Raw genomic sequence first — 21,989 nt, 5'->3', positions numbered from 1 at the left:
AGCACACGTTACTCAACCACCAAAACCAGATTCAGTAATAATGCCAAAAAGTCAGCCAATGTATAATTAAAACCAAGCCCGTAACCCATCACTTGCAAACCCCATTACAACTATTTCTCCTATGAACACATTGGGCATCATATGTTGCTTTTACTTTCTTTTTACTTCATCCAACCATCATATGAAGTACCAACGAATTCACCAGCAGCAAAGCTGTCTTTAAAATTATTCTGAGCTAGCGGGTTATACCGATATAGACAGTATGGGTGAGGATTTTAAAAATAAACTATAGAGGGGAAAAATTAAAATATTGGCATTAGCAGGATTTTTCCTTGTTTTATTTGTACTTTGCCTCCTGTCTGTATGTTTTATGTGGGCACATTACATAAACTGCAGAAGTGCTTGCAAAATAAACTGAGGAAAGTTTTCCAAAGGTGACAGAACACAGTCGGCTTTACAGCCCATATTACAGGTCAGCACAAACTGAATTTATTCCACTACTTCTGGAAGCAAAAAGCCCATTTATTATGTGACAGTATCTCAAATCATGTTCAAAAACTATTCTTTTCCAAATTAACCACTTACAGAAGGAAAACCAACACATTAGACTGAAAAAGTGAAACCATTCTGTGAGAGATTTAACTACAATCACTATTTGAGAATCTCTTTTCTTCTCCTGCAAGAAAGACATAGTTCCTGTTCCCATGCACACTAAAGTTTTTTTCTGCTGCTCTTGGATAAAAAAACCCCTTGCAAAACCAGGAAGAAACAGCCTTTAGATCCACTTCAGAGATGCTAGTGTATATCAAATGAAAATGGGTGTCAGGTTGGATTATAGTGAAGCTTCATAACTCCAGGACTGAATCCAAATATACAACATTAATTTTATGTTTAGTCTCAGACTTCATACTTCGATAACTTGTTTCCCAATTTTCTGTTGTCATCAAAAAAATCATACATTCTAGATCTTTCAGTACTATTAGATGCAAATGAAATGCCCTCTGAGGTGGATATTTTATGGAACTATTTTACTGGAATTATTTGCATAATTTCATAAATATTTTATTAATTATTTGCATAATTCCATGAAAGGTTATCAAATACATATGTATATACGCAATGTTAGAATAATGCTTCCAGTAAAACAGTTTTGAAAAAATTGTACCACTGAAAAATAACTTTTTCAGTGGCACTCTCACATTAAAGCACACTGCAGTATTTGAGAAATTCTAAATTTGTAGAAGAAAAATAAAGTAACTCAAATAAGCTCTACATCAACATATATTTACTATAGCTTCTACAAAGGTAGAAGTTCTGTAGACATGGCAATGTCTGATCATAAGCTCCAGAAATACAACATACATTTTAGGACAGCTTTACATTACTTATTACTATTAAAGTTGTGTTGTCATAATTTTCTACAAAAATAACCCTACATTCACCATTGGCAATGGAAATGAAAATTTTATTACAAAAACTACAGTTATTACACAGATGAAATATTTGAATGCTAGAGCCCAAAGAAATTCACATTCTGTGAGTGTAAGCCCTCATGCAAACCCATGATCTACAGTTGAAAACATGTACATCATCAACTGTAATGAGGTATCCTTCCAAAGTGCTCTTGTAGATACTAAGATCCACAACTGGGAATTTAAGACACTGGAGAGCAATGTACTGCTGACAGATTCGAGGTACTGCTGCAGAAGATTATGTGCAGTGGAGCTTCTTGCTACTTTTGCTATTAGAGCAGTTTGGTGCATTTTCTTACATCTTAAAATAAGAACATAAAACTGGATAAAAATGAAACAACGAGCTAACAGCATTTTACAGCCAATGGTAATGTCACTAACGGCAGCCTGCAAAATGCAAGGGCCATCCAAAGAAAAGCATTGCTATCAATAAATAGAAAAAGGATGATCAGCACAGCAGCCTGTGACACACAACTACAATTAGATTTGCTAGAAACTGTTTTTAGGTATAGGTTCTGAAGTGCACGCCCAGCAGATCCAGGCTTAAGAGCCTCATTATTTAGCAAGTCACTTAACGCAGAGATTATAAAACTAACAGAAGAATTTTACATCTAAACACTTAGCATTGTAAAGATTTAATTAAAAAAACCTGCTTTTATCAAGTATAAATCCAGAAATAACTGAATGTTAAGCTACTGCAAACAAACCAGCAAAACCAATGAATCCAAAACTAGGTAAGGGAAAAAAAAAGTTATTCCACTGCAGCTGGAAGAAAACTCGGAAATGATCTTACACACATCTCTAAAGTTCAATTTCAGAAAACATAAAAGTCTTTCAGACTTCAATGTGCAAAACAACATTAAGTATATAGTCTATAAAGCATTTGCTTCACACTTGAGATGATGTGCAAAAAATGCAATAAAACTGTCATACTAAACACAATTTGACTTTTCAATACAAACTACAGAAATGGGAAAATAATACTTTTTTCTAGGAGACATGGAAAAATAAACAGCGGCAAGAACCTTAAGAGTGAATGAAGCAGGTTATACATAGAGCATACATATATCTTATGTGACTCACAACAACAAGTACTGACAACAAAAAGATAAAAAGAATAATGTTTCCTTGTGTGATTCATGTAAAGGGCTTAGAGGTCAATAGGTGGTTACAGCAAATCCATACATCCTGTTTTCACTCAAGACATGCAGTTTCAGGCAGGAACACAAAAAATCAGCAGTTCAAAAGCACTGTGTTACTTTCACCTGCCTTGCAAAATATCTGGCGTCATTCTGATCAGACCAGGAGGGAGAGATGCCTTCTCACTTCCACAGCAGGTCAGCATTTACAATACAGAGTTAACACACAGCTCCAGCAAGATCAGTCCTACACTGAGGCTCGTTATCAACTGAACCCAACACTAAGGTTTCAACTAAGCAGAAACTCACTGATAACCTCTGCCAGAAGTCAAATCACTCAAGCAACATAGTACCACAAGGACCAGGAATTCATCAGGACAAATGAGCAACTTGAATTATTACAATAAAGAGCAATAAGTAGCAGGATAAGACAAAAGTAACTCAAATATGATTGCCAAAATTACCAATTCGGTATCTATTACACTGGCAATTGCAATGTAGATTACGAATTACATGAAAGGGTCTGCAGAGTTCCTAGAGCTTAGAGTCAAGGCACTGCAACCATTTAATTTTGTTCTTTCTGTAAGATGAAAGGGTATTGGTTTGCCTTGGAAAGGTAATTTTAAAAGGATCAACCAGTCACATTCAGTGGTCTGCCCTATACAATATCTGCAATATTCAACGACAGAGTTCTGCATTAGGTAAGCACTGATAGACTGTGGCCTTCCTCAAACAAATGAGACAAGACTTTAAATTTCAAGAATAAAATTTGTTAGAATTCCAGATGAGATAATGTAGCCTTGACAACAGGCAGTGCTGCATTGCCATGACAGATTAGTAGAAGACTGGGTGGTTTGATGGCAGGGTTTTCCACCTCTTATTTTTAAGTTGTTTGGACAAAACATGGCTTTCAGTTTTATGACTCAACCATGACTTTATAATGTTTTAGACCCGCATATAAGCTGTTGTCTTATTTGAACTTCCCAGAAGAAGCCACCTCTAAATGAAGAACATTTCAAAGATACTCAGAATACAAAAAATGAAAGAAGTATCTCATACTTGGAGTATACCTAAGAGATTAGATGTCAAAGGGAAGTATGCAGGAAAGTACTACCATGGCATCTATTTAATGCATAAAGAAATTTACTGAACCAGAAACCAAGATTTAAAATCCACTTATGGGACTGACCAAAACATGAAGGTTTTAATCCTGACCCTAACCAACAGAACAAGGGAGGTAGCACTGAGTATGGATGAAGTCTGGTTTTTATGCCAGACAGGAATTTCACTGTCAGGTGTAACTTTCTAGTTAGTTCTGGTGACTAAATAAAATGTTGCTATTGATCAACAGTCTGTAAAGACTTAACTGCTGAAGCCTCCTTCTAAGACTGTTAGCTGCCTTTCCTCCTCATTTTCCCTCTTCAGATATAAGATACTGATGCTTGCTTGCAATAATCACACTGGAAATTAGAAAGCCTCAGGGTCCCTCATGGTCTGTCTTAAATAGCATTTTTAACTCTGTTCTCTTTACACAGATATGAAACAAACAAGTTATCTTAGATGAATGTATTAACATTTTTATTAAAAAGGGTGAAACTGAAAAGAAGGTGACTGTCTGGTGGTGATATAACATGACAGACTCCCAAAAAGCAGCACATCCAAGGAAGAGATTCTATAGGCTGCTTTAACCCATGCACAGAGTAAATACTCAGTTTCCCAAGCTAAAAAAAAGGGCTTTCAATATTTCAACCCAACCTGAAAATGTTTTCCTTAAAATTTTCTTGACTGTAATGAAAACAGTTTTCTTGCTTTCTGACAGCTTAGTGCAATAAAAGCCTCATTCAATCCATGCATAATAAACGTATTTAAAGGAATTTTCTACAAGAGCATATTTATATATTTATTACTTATGGGGGTACCCATCCCTCGAGATACTAAAAGTGATCAATGAAAAGCTGATTAATTTAGTAGTTTTCAGACAAGTACACAATCCAAATAGAGAAAAGACCATGAAAAATATATTTTAATTACAGAGTTTATTATAAATAATTGACAGAGCACTAACTAACTAATTCTACAGCACTAACTCTGTATCTGTGGATTAAAATCTCTTCAAATAACATATGGCAGTTTCTTCCTACTTTACTTCTTAGCAATAGCATTGGACTCAAGTGTCTAACGAGGATTCAGTGCCATTACAGTTAGCCTGTGTAATTTATCATTTTGCCACACTCGAAGGTTAAGTACCTTTTGACTCAGTCTGCCCATATATTATTTTATTCTCTAACTTGTCTTATATTCTCAGTTAACTAAGTGGCCTTGTCTTGCAGGAAGAAGTATTACCTGGATCTAGTTGATTGTGAGGTTTTACGGGGGGTTTTCAAAAGCCACTGGGAATAGGACTCTCCCCATCCAATGAAAACTCTACTCTCAGCCATAAAAATATGCCTCAGCTGTAAGCTTTTCAACAATGAACTTTTAATTCTGTATTTGAACATTGGCTAGGACTTTGCTATAGAGAAACAAGTGCATTTTTAATTTCTAGCATAACCATCAGAAAGATATAACCTGTATTTAAAAAGAATAAAAAATTATGTAAGTGGTATTATTTGAAGTAAATTTTTGTCTATGAACTGAGAATTCTTATAACATTTACCAAGAAATGTGCCCCTATATCAACTGTAATATGCCACAGTGAAACAGCCATAAGAAAACTACTCTTCTGAATATAGCAAATGGACATCTACCAAGTAGTTCTATCAAACCACAGAAAGTCTATTTCTTAATCAGACAAGAAATACCGAAGTATAACACTGCAATTTACCAAAAAGGTGATGGCTTTGTTTGCTTTCAAAGTTCAGTAAAAAAGATCAATTAACCTGGACTACAAGGATATTCCATTAACATTTATTTAAATCTTTTCATGATGTGGATACTGCATCAAAGCAGCAACCCACAATGCTTCACTCACCAAACTGAACTTTTGCTGTTAGTGGAGAAAGAATAGTTATCCGATGGGGGGCTTACTTTAAAGGCCTTGTGACTTATACCATAAGACATCCAAATTAATTTTCAAATGACAGGAATAAGTCTTAAAAACTGGACATAAGATTAGGGTTTAAATGATGTAGTCTAGAAAGAGTATCCATTCTTTTCACTAGCTGTGTAATGATCCCCTGAGCCAACTCCATAGTTGGATAAATTAAACAAATAAATGATACTCCTTTTTATCACATACAGTGTGTAATGATAACATTGAAGCTGCTAGGTACTCCCAGTCATTGCTTAGCAGCACCTTAAGGAATAACATAAGCAATTCAAACTTTCGGGAAGTAATCCTCTAAAATACAGCTGTGACTTTTCCTAAGGTGTTTCAAGTCAGGCATGAAAAGTAGGTAAGAGGGGGAGAACACACCACAAAGACTGGAGAAAAGTGCAGAGAACTGAATTTCCATAACCTCTGCATCCAAGTCACACAGTGCTGTTGGTGCTGCAGGAAGCACCAATCATTTGTTCACAGCAAGCACTTCTAAAGAGGGAATGAAAGGGTAAGAAAACACTTTCCTTCCATATACATGGCAAGTAAAGTAGAAGATCTAGTATGTGTTCTAAAAACTATAGCAAATTCTTTTCTCTGCTCAGCTGCCCATCCCCCAGTACCTGGTAGGTGTTATGATTTCCAAGTTTGTAATTGCCTCCAGGCACCCATGTTCCACAACAGCATATTACTTCCCTACACCTACGAGAGTCCTCCTACAGGAGTACAGCCCACTATGTTCATACCTGCTATTTTTCTCCCTTTTGAATTTTATCCTATTGAGCATATTTGATACAGTTTTTCCCTTGAGTAAGCTCCCAGTGACTACTCTGGCAAGTGACACCCATCACTGTCTTAACTGCTTTGTCCTGGAAAGAATTTGGATGCAGTAGTAAGTTTGCGTAGCTATCAAGGATTACAAACAAATACAGTTACAAAAACTAAGGAGAAAAATTGTAATTCCAAGCATTTTCAGCCAACTAACTTGATCATATTCTATTTAGTTTCCTAGTATGTATTTATGTCTCCATTTACTGTTTGATCCATTGTGTAGCTAGATGAATGCTCTCAATCATATTTATCTCAGAAGAATCCTTTTTCAAGATTAAGCCCTATAAAAAGGAAGCAACTCATCTGGTTATTATCAAATTCGATAAATGCTTCGCTGACAAGGAAAACAGTTAAGCTGAATTACATTAATCAAATTGCCATCAAGTGATTAGGAGACAAAATTCCTGCATCATCATGGGCCAGAAAATGAAATCACAGAAGACCTGCGATTAGGCAGAAAAGAGCTTGGCATCTCCTTGTGAACTCTGTTCCATTCTTACTGCAAAAAGCTCTTTTGTAACAACAAAACCACCACATGCCCTTGTTCAAAGCCACTGATGAAGCTAGATTTGACACAATAAATACAGTGGACACAGCAGCAACATTTGGCTCCAGAGAGAAAATGCACAAAATCACTATAGCACTTCAAATACTCTAACAGAACTTAAAGAGACTGTGTGAGAAATACACATTTCAAGGACATTCCCACTTGACCTTTGGTTACAAAAGCTCATAAACATCACCTCATGAACATGACAGTTATCTTAGAGCCTAAACATGCCCATAACACTCAATACATTTATATTTTCTAACTGGAAGACATACTGTGGTTCATTTGTTCTCTCTTCATTTTTTATTTATCTTCCCCAGCATCAGAATCTCAAAAGCAGAGTAGAAAGTTAAGGGAAGACAATCCTAATAATCAAAGTTCGTAAAGAATTCAAAGATTCATGAAACTGATAGGTTTATTAGTTTTAGAGTATATAGTCATAAATATGCATTATATGATTGACTTTGTGACTGTTGCTGACAACTAAGTGAATGCATTCTGATATTGTTTGGTAGCACGAAGAGCTTTTAAAATTGTCATATAATGCAAGCTACATTTAATTTTACATTTTTTTTAAATGTAGCCATGCAAATAAACATGACCATTTTTTTGTGTCGAAGGGCTATCAAGCAGATCTTCAACTATTTTGTGCTTCAGGAGAAGGAAAATTAGAGGCTTTAGGGTTCATTGTTTTTCCTATGTCTGAACTTTTAAAATAACAGGAGTTTTATTAATTAGCTTCTCTATTTTATGCGATACCTAATTTTTACCTCTATCTTCACTGAGCACATGAAAAGAACGATTTCTTACTTTTTTTTTTTTTAACTGAATGACTTAGTACTTAATAAATCAGTGTTAAAGGTAATATAAAAAGCCTTAAAAATATAAGTTCTGATCAAGGACCACAAATACTCCAGGCTGTTAAGAGATTAAATCATTCTATTTTGTAGCCACAAAATTGGGAAGAATTATTCTCACATTCATTGGCTAGAACTCAAACACATAGAAGGAACACAAGAGAGATCCGTGTGCAGGAGCGACAGTATTGTTATTCATATATTCTTATATGCCCATGCAACAAGAAATTAATTAATCCTCCTTTAATTAGTGAGGTAAAACTGAAAAATTGTAATGCAACACCTCAGGTTAAAGAGTAAAGTCCAACTTGTAGTGATCCTCTTAATAATGCCTTTGTTTCTGACTTTAAATAAGTTTCCCAGGCAGTTAGAAAACACTACAGAAAGCAGGGACAAGCCTCCTCCAAAGACCTTTAGAATTTAAGAACCATAAAAAAAAAGACTTACTGTAAGGCATCAAGGGAGCCAGTCACTGCATGTTTTTTTTTTGCTGCTGGATTTTAAATCTTATCCTAACAGTAAAGCTCCCAACAATTATCTAAGGACTTCCAGGGGAATACCACGTGTTCTTAAGTAACAGGATGGTTGAGAGCACTTTTTCACATAAAGCTGCTGATCCTTCTGCATCTCCCACAGCAAGAAGTGTTTTCCACTGCAATGCCTGAATGACTGGCCTATCATTTTTGCTACACGTAGATTGTTTTGGTCTCTTCTCTTTCTCTCCCTCTTTTTTTTTTTTAATTCAGTCTGAAAATTATTCCCAGCATTTACCAGAGTAAGGAATTAATGTAGACTCAGTAAGAAGAACCCATTTACATGCACTTTCCAAATCCACACCATACAGCTCCTATCTTGTGTCTTTAAAGGTTGCAATATGTGATTGCTAGTAGTAAATTTGTGTTTGCTTATTCAGGTGTCAAACTAGCAAAAAATGTTTTTTTGTTTAGGTTTTTTTTTATTATGCATCTGTTTTTACCTTTCAGTGTACTGTTCAGGCCTTCAGCTTCTTTTTCTTTTAAGTGGTATAGGAAGGAGAGACAAAAAGGTGCTTGGCTGAACTCCATGAGATAACTCTGAGCTCATCAGGGTTAGATGAACATGACAACAAGTACAGTCTGCCTTAGAGCCTGGTTTATAATCATATTTTCTATTTGATAACTTAATTCAATAATCACAGTTCATTTACCAGACTCGTTTTCTGGCTAAAGGCTACTCGGTACAAAACCCAGAAAACCAGACAGATGCCAAAGATAAGTTTGGGGTATCTGTTGACATCCCATTCCCCAAATACATATTAAAAAGAGGAGAAAGTGTCCCCTAAGTGTGTTGCCAGGACCAGCTGCATTCCAGGAATCCCAAACCAGTTGCAGGATGAAGGAGTAGAACTAGCATGAATATTCTCAATTTGCTCTCAAATTCAACAGGCTGCTGGCAGTAATTTATGTTTCAACAGAGACACCTACAGAATGCTCAAAAACTGGAGCAAATCTGTTTAATTCAGAAGAGAGAAGGAACAGAGGGAACAGGAAAGCCTTAATTATCCTTTTGCATACACTCAGAACCAAAGCAAAGAGCAAAGGCCAAAATGGGCTGTGCTACCATCTCTGCCAGTTCTAAGACCAGTCCCCATATGCAACATGTTGATGCCTGGAACAAGTGCTGCTGCCATGCTCTCATGAGGTACTGTCACCCCTCAGTATGAGGCAAGTCAAGCTCAGAATACTTGGTGCTCAGGGGAACAGACACATGTGCAAGACAGGAGGCTGCTGAGGGCTGCCAGCACGCTCAGGCAGAGAGACTCAGAACTTGCTGCTGGGTTTTCCATTGCTGCAAGCACGCTTTTCTTTCCAAATACCCCATCTGACTAAAGATATTATGCACTGAACTATATTCCTCACAGAAGTTTTACTATCTTTTTGCATTCTGCATCATTTTGTTAACTAAGAGGCTCACAGAGATCTTATCAGTGGCCCGTTGACAAAAGTGAAGAGCATTTACAACTGAAATTATGATACAGTATTTCCTCTAGAAATAAAATGTAAGCTGCATTATCCATAACTACAGCTTTTGCTCTGGCTTGAACATGAAGATTATTTAAATACAATGTGCCTAAGGCTCCTCTAGACCTGTTTTATTACTAGCTACTATACAAGAAACAAATAGGTTTTCAAATTTATTCAGACAGAGCTTTCATTGTTTAATGTTAGTCAGAAATTCCATTTCCACTGAATTATTGAATGCTTTTATTCTCATTTAACACTCATTTAAAGTCAAGGACTCCACCTACTTTTCAGAAGCACCCAAGTTTGTGCTGGAGGAAGGAAGTTGAAGATTTGCACATAAAAGCAAAGAATGATGTTTACAATCAGCTTCACAAACACTGGGTCACCTTACAGCATTTACAACTACACCCATTTTGGCTTTTCATTAGGTAGTAACTTTGTGAAGGGAGGTTTTGAGTTTGATTTGTTTTTTTAATGGAGCTTCACCAAAAAAAATGGCTGGCACTGAAAAAGTGTGGTCAGCATACAAGAAAATTTGTGGAAAAGAATATAAAAAATATCCACATTCATTCATATAGAGTTTTTTCTAAAAAGTTGTAACTCTGAAAACTTAAAGATTAGTGCTTCCTGAGGATTCAGATAGTAACTGTTTAATTGTAGGTATGAGACACAAAAAACAGACCTGACAGTCATGCTGCTGAAGAAATACATCAGTTCATTATACGTGTGCTAGCATTTGATTGATGTTGGATCCATGTAGGATCAAATCCTGTTGGCCTTTCTGCATGCTTTAAGTCCCAACAAGGGGAGAATGGGGACAGGAAGCACACATAAAAAAACCAGAACATCTATTAAGTTTTGAGGTTGGGAGAATCCACTGCATATTCATGTTTGTGTGGAATAAATAAACACTAAAATGGACTTTTTACATAGGACCAGCACAGAAGAGCAAGACAATGCACTAGTAAGACATGGCAGGTGAACACACCCATTTCAAACACACTGATCCAAACAGCTGTGAAGGGCAGAGGCACTTGCCCCTTGCATTTCCCCCACCTGTGGCACACAGTTGGATGAAGGCTAAGAATTGAATTGTCCAGAACAATATATATTCCCAGAACAGGTCTCTTCTGTTGCTAATTTCCACTTGAGAAGTTTGTGCCAAATAAGCCATTTAGTGATAACGTGAAAAAGGTTCAAAATGGTAAAAGGTGTAAAATATTCAAAAGGAAGAAGCACCCCAAAGGAGAAAATAAAAAGCAAAGAAACAAACAAAAGAAAACAAACAAAAAACCAAAACCAAAAACCCAAACAAATAAAAAAAAAAAAAACACAAAGCCTATTCAGATAAAAAGCCTCATGTCTTGGTATATTTAGTAAAATCAAGCTATAAAACTTTCCGGGCAGAAAGTCACAGGTAAATGTGCAAGGTGCATCTCTCTCTAAATCCCTTCTTCATTGCATTTTGCTTGTCTTGCAAATGCACCTTGTTAAATGGAAGTGACTTGTCCAACATATTGAGTTATATTACTATTCTAGGGCTACTTTAAGAAAAATAACAGCAAAGAAAACTCAAATTGACTGTATGTTTACTAATGCAAGATGAAAACTTGACCTTTCATGCTTAACCATTGTTTTCTTGAAAAGCAAACAAAGGATATTCAGACATACCAGCCCTGAATGGGTTCTTTGGGTCACTGGCATTTCCAATAGGTGCTAACTGTCATCAGAGACCAACTTCCAAACTACTCTGAGACTCCTTAATAAATACCAAGGAATAAACAATATCCACATGTTTGTGCATACATGGTTTCTCTTCCCTCTGTGCTTCTCATCCATACATTATAAGACGGTATGCAAGGAGAAAGCATATTTGTAATAGAGCAGATTTGTTAAAATACAACCATGGATCACCAGTCAAGGGTGCCAAGTACTTGCAGCAACCCTTGAGACTGCGGAAGTTAAAGGCAATATGCATCTCGGAAAGCTTAGTGTTTATATAACTAAAGCTAAAGCAAACATGAGTGTAATCCTGCCTGCAAAGCAATGAAGCCCCTCAGAGAATGATATTCTATAGATCCAAAAAGTCACTGTAAGTGACAAATGCTTCTTTTTATTGTGTCAGACACTTCCAAAACCAAAGAATCCTTGACTATTATTGCTGCAACTTAACACCTCCTAAAGGAAGCTCTCATCTGTAACGGGCTGTGCATTTTCCTCCAGTACTTGATAAAAGCCATATTTTCTGATCTCACATCTCCCTTGGGGAGTGAGCATTGTGGTGTCTCTGGCCATCTCAGTTTAAGGAACAGATGAATTTGAAACTGAATGTAGTTCTGAGCTCATATCAGGGTCCTACTGAAATTATGACAACATAGAGTTCAAGCCCTGCTACACAGAAAAAGTAACCAGCACCATAGTCAGTTGTCTTTAAATATTTCTAACTTGAACTAGTACATAGGCCACATTGTCAGACATGATCACAAATTCTCTTTTGTTCAGAGCTACATTATATGCTGAGAGTTGGTGAACTGCAGATTTCCTGTACAACATTCATGAAATTAGATACACAACAGAAAAACATCTTTAAGACAGACCTTTTGCCTACAATGCTTAAAATGTACATCAGACTTCTACAGAGTAGCAGAAAAAAAGGATCAATGATGAAAATACAAAAACTAGGCATTTCTCAGAAGGGGGACTCAGGAAGGACAATGTATTTAAAATGTTTAACTTTAAAATCCATATACTTCCAAAGAGATGATGCTATCCTTAGAGGGACCTGGAAATAACAGATATCAGTAGTGAATTTTTAAAAAGTTAGTTTTCTTTCTATGACTGTCTACTGTCTGTCTAGAACAGCAGAAAGGAGAGCAGCATTAGCAATTTGGCCTAAGGTCTTCAGGGACAGAGGCTCTGCCCTACTTTGACAATAGCAGTTGCTCAGGCAAATTAGGTCTCTGACAGGGATAAAATGAAGTTCCACTGTTGGCACAAAAGAGTACCCATTGATTTTGGCCTCTTTCAGCTGATGTAAATAATCAAGTAACCATAAATTTGGCAAGGAATAATTGCTGCCTTGTCCGTTACACAGTGTACTCAAAAAGGCATTTAAAATCACCTTGAGCAGAGGGAAAAGGAGAAAGGAAAGCTGAGCTCGAACAGTTCTTCTCCTTCATTAAGCTCTATTCTACAATGAATGTCACCTGCAACAACACAATCATCTTTCAGTGAAAGTGGAAAAAGAGTTTGGTGGTCTAAGTAGTAGGTTTGAAATCCCATGCTCTGACAGGGTCAATGGGCTCTTAATTCTGCCAAAAAAAATGAATTTATGAAGTTTAATTTAACCTGCAGACAAGCTCATTTGAAGCAAAGTGATCTGTGAGCCATGGACCAGTGATGCATGGCTCCTGATATATTTTTCTCAAGTTAAACTTCCACATGGCTTCCCTTAGCCCTAATGGAGTCCAGCTCATGTTCTTGCAGACTTGACACAAGACTGAGTTTTCTTTAACCCCTTGACCTGTATGAACAGGACTTTTTCCAGCAGTCATCTCCACTTCAGCCAGGACTGCCAGTACTCCAGTTACATTAATTACAACATCCTCACTCTTCTTTACTGTGACACAGTTGTTACATGCTAAGGCAGCAAACACCTTTCTCCTAAGTGATATGCCACAGGCACTCCCCAAGCCCAAAAGTACTTGCTATTCAATTTGAGCTAACATCCATACCTGGGTGGTGTAGCAGTTAGATACATCTTCTCTGGACAGAGACTCTCACTGCCACCACACAGAAACGATTTTGGCTTCAGAACATGTGGATAATCTCTTGCCTGTTATGAAATTCTTCCAGCTTCTGAAAAGTTGACAAAGTGTCCTTACATGAAATGTAGGTATTACCTTCCTAATTCAAGGAAACAAGCATCAGAAAGGCATATCCCAAATAAAGGGAGTACAACAATTACCTTTGTTATTTCAGGAACCTATAGACTTGAAATCATCTTTTCTTCAACCAAATCTGGTACCTCAAGTTTTGTACAATGATAAACTAGTATTTAAACTTATATAAAGTAGAGGTATAAAACAGTTGCTGCAAAAATAGTTGGAAATCAACACTTGCATTTCCTACAGTTGAGTCTAAGCACAAGGATTCTTAGCAAACCTGCACAGGTCGATGTCTCATTAAGGGGCTACATTTATTAAATAAAAATCATTACACTCCCACTTCTTTTATTTTTTTTTCAAGGAAATGTTTTGGTGATCTCAATGAAAGTTTAAAGCTTTTTTCTTTTCATTTTGCTAAGGAAGAAAGTAGCAAGTTAAGTGCTCGCACTTAAAATCAGATTGAAATTGTTGCTACTTAATATAACAGTATTGGTGAAACTTCCAAAGGAAATGAAGGGAGAACCAGAATCTTTTTTAGGTGAGGGAGAGTGTGGAAAAGGACCATCATTATTTTATGAAGTACATTAGGCACATTTAGGAATGTTGAGTGACTTTAGAGGATTTTATGTCCATTTTAGTTGTTGCCTCCTAATATCTCCTAAAAGAACAAAAAAAGTGGAGAAAAGCTGTACCGATTGCAGAAGAGCTCAACTCATCATGACTAGGCTTCGCAAATGAAGATTTGAGGAGGGCTCTACCCACGTTTGTTACAAGCGTGTTGGTGGCTAATAAGGCCAATACGAGATAGACACGTCCGGTTGCAAAAGGCACAGCAGAAAGACTCCTTAGGTGGTATATTCTGCAAGACACAATTCTTTCTGCGTTGTCTTTTCTCCTCAAGAGTGATCCTGCGTGCTTTCTCAAAAGCATCAGCAGCATTAAAGATGGTGTGTCTCCAGATCAACAGTAGACCAGTTATGTTGATCAATATGGCCAAGGCTGAGATGTTGTTTCAGGGAGTCCTTGTATCTTCTCTTTGGGGCTCCTCTCATGCGGCAGCCAGTGGCAAGTTCACCATAGAGCACGATCTTAGGAAGGCGGTGGTCCTTCATCCTGGAGACGCACCCTGCCCAATGCAGCTGTGTTCTCAGCAACATGGCCTCAATAGTTGTGACTGCTGCTTGCTCTAGAACAGACATGTTAGTCACATATTCTGACCAGTGGATGTTTAGGATTGTACAGAGGCAGTGTTGATGGAAGTGTTCTAGGAGTCGCAGGTGGTGGCAGTAGAAGAGTTCAAGTAGTAATAATAAAAAAAGCACTTCCAGTTGTCAGGAAAAGAAAAACAGTGTTTATACCAGCCTTTATGCTAGAAAGCAATCATGCCTGAAAAACACGTACATTGACATCTGTGGATAGAAGAATTACTACGATTGCTACTTTTATTAAGTAAGGAGATGAGGGAATAAGATGCTCATGAAGGCTTAGGTACCAAAATTAGGTTTATTTGCAAAGTTTTCGGTATGTCTACCATATGCTGTTATGGTAGAAGGTTTATAAAAGAAAGCAAAATTAGTCCAAAAGACTTTTGTAATATCAAGAACAAAGGCCTGGACTCCAAGGGAAGAGATCGGCAAAACCTTCCAAACAAATTTATACATTTCAACAATGACATTCTGGAAAAAAAGTCATAAAACAAAAACTTAGTATCCTGACCCTTTGAAAACAGAAAATTTTGAAGAGTTTTTAGCTATATCCTCTTCCATTTAATTTGATTTTGATACTTTTGCAAGTATTGCATGACATTGTACTGACTATTAATTTGTTAAAAGTCAATATCCACTGAACGCACATGACCCTTTTGACAGTTGTTTTTTTTCCAGGACATAAAAGATGGTTATGTTGATATGCAGCTGTTCTGCAACAATGAAAATAAAACATCCAAACATCACACCATGCTGCATAATCTCAGTCAATGAACACCATGTTTTCCATGTTACCATCTGCTGATGTTGTAAAAGCCTAGATAAGCACCTGGCCTTGTTTAAAACACCACTAGCAGTTTTTAATTTTTATTTTTTAATGGCTCTCAAAATATCCACTAGCAAAAATCCATGGGAACAAGAAATCCTTCAGAAAGGCATGAAAATTACAAAATTTGTACTGCTTTCTAAGTGAAAGCCCATGCAGATCAAGGCATGAACATGCTTAGAAGCACCAAAGATCAGCCTCAGCTATTCTTCATCTTTAACACATTCCACTAAAATACAGTCCACAGTATGGCAGCTTTAATAAAAATGTGGATTCTATGTGGAAAAAAACTGTTGAAACAAGTACAACAAGAAAATTCTCATTTATGACTGCATTACAGGAACTGAGATATTATTGGAATATTGATGGAATACTGAGATACTGAAGAACTGATAGGTACACTGAACCCCCAGAAAATGCAACTTAGTGTTTTTTAATCAAAAATGACTACACAACACAAGGACTGGCAAAGCAGATCAAGTCCACCCTCAGTTAGATAATAAAGCACCAAAACTTAGCTGGTAGACCTTCAGCCTACAAACAAAATCATTGTATTGATAGCATCTATGCTATTCTCCATAAAAAGAGTGACAGAACAATCTCTGTTGGGCATTGTCTGCAGGCTAACTTGACTGACTGACTTTAAGCATTTCAAGTTGAAAGATAATTTATGCTGACGAGAACATCACTCTATCAAATATCTGTAGTGAATCAAAGGCAGAAACCAATGACAACATTATCTGACATGTGACTAGCACAAATTCTGAGGATTCATGTACGTGCAATTTTCTTAAATACACAAAATATCAAGTAATTACTGCTATTTTTAAATAAACATTTTCAATTTATTGTAACAACATACAGATGCTGAAGAGAATTAAATGGATAGTTTTTACAAAGTCCTTTATACATTTCAAACTCTACATCTCAAAAACTTATTTGAGGTTAAATTACCATTTTGTTTATGCAAAATCCTTTCAATCACTCCTGAGACTACCAGTACTGTTTTCACTATTCGTGTCTCTGCTTAAAGGTACCTTATTATAGCTGAAGGTAATCCTGCTGATAATTAACAGCCTAACCAGATTGATCTAAGTTTAAGTATTTTTAAAGTTTTTTAACCTATTATGGATAGCTCAATTAAGTTTACTTAAAAACTGCAATTGAAAACAGTGCAGTTTTCCAGACAGATAATGGAAAATATTATGAAATCATTTTGTTGAAGGAGCTAAGGTTGCACTTCTAACCTTCAAAACTACTGTGTCCCTATCAAGTACTTATGTTTATTTTGGGAAACAGAATAATTGAATATATGATGCAGAAACTGAGATCAGCTCTGCCATAACTGTACTCTACTACTCTAAAAGGAAATAAAATATTTAAGATACACTTGTAGTCAATGGGAAGCACATGTACTCACATGGGGTAGCATCAGTAGTTGATACAAGTGGTCACTGAAATATATACTTTATGTTATAAAACCTCATAAGCATTTCTCTCTGAACATCTCCAGATTATTGTCTTCTATTTAAAAATATTAAGAATCATCACTGCATTTGTGCACATTTTAGTATAGTCACAGTAGATCTTTATTGGTCCTATTGGAAAGTAATTACCCTTGCAGAAAAGATGCATTTTGAATACACAATTCTTCATCGCTATAACTTGCTTGATACCTTACTTTATAAACCTCAAATAGAGGACACTCCTAATCTAAAAAGGTTGCACAACGGTGTAATGCAATACTTAAAAACTGTGTTGGAGTTAATCATGTCAAACAGGTGTGGGGTTTTTGTAAACTACCTCATCTTGATATCATTTTCATCAGTCTTTCCTTGTTTAGATTATTACTGACTTGAGTTATGGTCTTGTACCAGTACAGAAGTAAGAACCTTCAGAACTGCTGAACTCACAGTTCAAATGAGTAAGAATTGGTTGTTTGAGGTGTTTTTTCATATGTTTACATTGGGAAAGGAGTCTTCCCTTCTCCTCCATAGCCTCTTCTATGTAACAACTGCTTTTCAATTTTTGGCAAGTGTAGCACTTGCATCTGCATATACTAAAATTTCATAACAAATGAAAGAAAGAAATAAAGGGATACAAAATGTGCCTCCTAAATTACTTGCAGCAGAGACTTCATGATGTTTATAGCTCTTTCCCTATAGCACCAGTTAATGAGACTATTTTCAGTAACACATAGAATTCTAATAAATCACATAGGGATACCTGCACCTATTAGGTTCATGCCAGTAACATGCTGAATACAAGAAGACTGCAATTTTAGGTTGTCTTATTAATAGAAGCTCCCCATTTGATCTTTCCTTCAGTAAAGTTATCGAGAAAAAAAATCTATTTGGAAATTCATATAATTTAAAGTATTCACTAGGGATGTTAAAAAAAAAAAACAAATTAAGCATTGCACTTTACTGTAGAAAGTATATAATTTGTATTAATCTCCTTCTTCCCCCAAGAGTGTCACCACACTTTCTTAGGTGCCCTTATCTGTGCATTTGGATCAACCTGTTTTGGATGAACTATACCTTATAACACAGTTTAAATTTTCTCATCCTGAGATACTCAAACATTTCCTTTCAACACCTAAATTGCCAAAACATACCCAATCCAATTCCATTCATTTAATCATAAAGAAATGTCCTGCCTGAAGTAGCCACCAACTCCCATCATTTCTAATGGAAGAGGAAGGACAAAGGCTGACTCATGCTATCAGAAAGCACAGATGATGGGTTAATCCCATGAGAGATGGGAAAAATGCCTTTCTTATAGTGATCACTTTGAGCAGCCTCCAGCAAACGTTCCCCTCTGAGAAAACAGAAGCAGCTGCCAGATATACTGGAATAGGGAAGTTCTTAGTGGAAATCTCTGCAGAAATTCTCTAGAGTAAAAAACGACTGGAAGAGTATAAGAAAAAAATAAACCTAATTAAAAAAAAACCCCTTTCAATTACAGTAAACACAAATATACTTTAAGTAACTGTATTAGTCTATCAAAATTATTTGGAATAAAATAAAATTAAAGCCATGCCAGATGCTATATTTGACTTGCTTTTCAAATTTTACTTCCCAACTTGAAGTATTAACTGAAGACACAGGCTTTCAAACTCTAAAACAACATGAAAATGTGTATTTTGGGGAGCAGAAATTTTATAACTACCTTAAGCAAAAAGTTCAAATTGAGATCCATTGTGGTATGCAAATAGAAGTGTAATTACAAATGTACTTACTAGAAGCAGCTTCATTTTATGGGATTTTTTTAAGGTACTGTAGTATTTTCTTCAGTCTTGCACTTACCAGTCTTACTTTTTGGAAGTGAAAATTGGAAAATATTAATTTCTAAAACATAATATATTACAAATAAAAAAAATAAGGAATTATTTACACAAACTTCAAAATGTTTTCCAATTTGTTCCAGTGGTCGGCAAATTTTTGGTCTTTTTAGCATAGTGAAGATAGTGTAAGTCAGACAGCACATCAAATCTGAACTTAATTTGAGGATTAAGGAAGTGAGAGAAAGTTCAGGAATTGTGCTGTCCTGGTAACAGAATGGGTAGTGACAGAAGGACAGAGATGATTAAGTGGCACGTACAAATTAATGCACTTAAGCTTTGAATTACTAATGAAATCAGAAACATTCTGCCTCTCTTACCAGTTTATGCTTAAGTCTTTCTTTTTTTTAAGTCTCAATTGCCCCAACATAAATGTTATGTGCCACGTCCACAGAGCAGTTTTCTTGGTTGTCACTTGCTTAGCCACAGTGATTGATGACCCTGGAAGACAAGCCCTGAAGAATCTGGGGAACTTTGCTGACCTCAAACTGGAATACAAATGCCTCAAGAAACTAATGATGTAAGGCATGATTGGATTGACACTGGGAGACTGCACTGAACACACCTATTTGAACACACCATTCCTTACAATGCCATCTGACAAGTGTGGGCTAAAAGAGCTGCTAAAAGCTTCACCACCTAAAGCTGCTGGGAGCAAGACACAATGGAGATGAATCAAGATCAAGTAATAAGAAAAGATGGAACTGAGTTCACATCAAGGGCCCAGTATCACTAAAATTAAAACTGTTCCTGGAGAATCTTGTTCCACATATATCCAGAAAAAAGCAGTGTGATCTGATATTTGAAGAGCAACTATAATGGGAAAGGAAAATTACCAAATGGTAAGGCATCAGTCAACAACTCCATTCCACTTGGAAATTAAGGAAAGAGATCCTGTAAGCACAGAAACAAGGAGAAGGAATTATTCACGTAACCAAGTAACTAGTTTTTCAAAGGAGCTTTAGAAAGAGAGGTTACCCCTCCAATCACAATATGACAAAGATATTTGGCCACTCTTTTGATTACTGCCAATATGAGAGATATAGCAGACTTAGACATAGGAATCCATTTCTCACTGCTACAAGAAAACTACTGGCATGAAAACTGGGCTACATGGGCAACTGACATTTCAAGGACCCGTGTAACAAGTAGAGAGGAAAGATGCTAAAAACAATGAAACAGTAGGAAGAGCTAGCATACTGATTTATACATTAAAGACAAAGGGCAAAGAAGGAAGAAAGCCAAAGAGAAAAAGCAAGAAATGTTGGAGGAGATAGTTTATTTATTTTTTTCTACTTGGTTAAGATTCAAAAAAATTCAAGCCTTTATAAAATGCTGCACTGCAAAGCATTATAAACCAAGTTACTGTGTTGCAGGAGGTTATAAAAATGAGTTATAGAAATGACTGAAGACACAAAGAAAAAAATATGTTCTTGCTATAGTATGTTTTTTATTGCACTTATTACTGAAAAATTTTGCTACATAGTCTGGCTAGAAGCAGTGAATTTACCTATGCCATAAGCCTACTGCCAAATCAACTGATCATACATCAACATTTGTAAGAAATGTATGAATTTACAACAAATCTACAAAGGTGGTTCACTGCAGCAAGACAAAAATCACATATCAAATAATTTCTATTTTCTCTGCACACATTAGCTGCTTGCTGAAATAAGCATTTTCAACAAAAGTCAAAACTGCACAACAGCTGCAGTTTTTGTGCAGAGGGGACCAATGTTAATTACAGCAGCCTAAAAGAAAAATAGCCTCCCTCGTTACTTACTTCGAACATGATCAAACTTAATATAACCAGAGTTGAATTCTGTTTTGGTCCCTTCCTTGCCACCAGAACTTGGGTGCTTTCATGCTGGGATATGAGGCACTGGCAGCCCAGGAGCACACTTACTCCACTGCAGACACCTTTTCCTGCCCTTCTGCTGCCTTCGGTAAAGGTTGGAGGAAAGTAGGAAAGCTATAGTTGCGAGGAGTTGAACGATCCTATTGAGGGGATGTCTATAGCAGAAAGGTTACCCACGAGCGAAGCATAACTAAATTGCTAAGAGTTAATATTTTACATTCCTATATATCATTAGTTGAGGAGAATGCCATTTGGAGTTACAAGTAGTTTGTCAATCAACTGCTAATGCGAGACGTAGAGTGGAGGCAACAAGCATCTGCAAAGGCAGCCCCAGACAGTCATACTATGGATCAAAAAGTCAAGAGCCAGAGCAAAACACAACACTCGTGAAACAAAATTAGCATTGCAGATAAGAAGGTAAAAAAAGAACATTTTCAATGCTTCTAATGCATTTAAAATAAATCTGCAAGAACTGAATAGAAACAATTGTTCCTTGTCACTGAGGAAATGCTATGCAAGAGCTTATGAATAATATTAAAAAGAAAAGACCTGTTTTAGAACATAAAGTCTCCACCACCAGTGAGACAAAAATTCTCTGCTTTAGAAGATTATTCCACAGAATAAGCTTTGTTTCAAATATGATCATATCTTGTGAAGCTAATAGGCTACTTAGAACATACCATCCCCAAAATTCACCTTCTAGATGTGAGGATGAAGCTAAATGGCCAGAATATTTAAATTGTTCAGTTTTTCATCCATTTATAAAATATATGCTTTACGTATTAAACATAAGGTTTCATATTTTTGTTCCTTCTCCTTCCACTTTCTTTCTATAAACAAATTATTTCTATTACTTTAGATCATTACATGTATTATACCAACGAGGGGTTAACATCCGTATATTATTACAGCCACATATTCTGATTATGAAATCCTCCTAACCCATAAAACTCCCAAAATGCCAATATGAGGCTTCCAAAC

At 36.3% G+C, this 21,989-nt stretch overlaps 1 protein-coding gene across 3 annotated transcripts in view; it reads right to left on the bottom strand.

The window, feature by feature from the left end:
• UTRN (utrophin) overlaps positions 1 to 21,989 on the bottom strand; it is a 366,848-nt gene that overhangs the window by 140,953 nt on the left and 203,906 nt on the right. The window lies entirely within an intron of this gene.

The sequence above is a fragment of the Manacus vitellinus genome, unplaced genomic scaffold (genome assembly GCF_001715985.3).
Source record: "Manacus vitellinus isolate BGI_N305 unplaced genomic scaffold, ASM171598v3 scaffold_4_pilon, whole genome shotgun sequence".
In the NCBI taxonomy this organism is placed as follows: Eukaryota; Metazoa; Chordata; class Aves; order Passeriformes; family Pipridae; genus Manacus; species Manacus vitellinus.
Note: the sequence above shows the minus strand (reverse complement) of the source record. Positions and strands in the feature narration are given on the sequence as shown.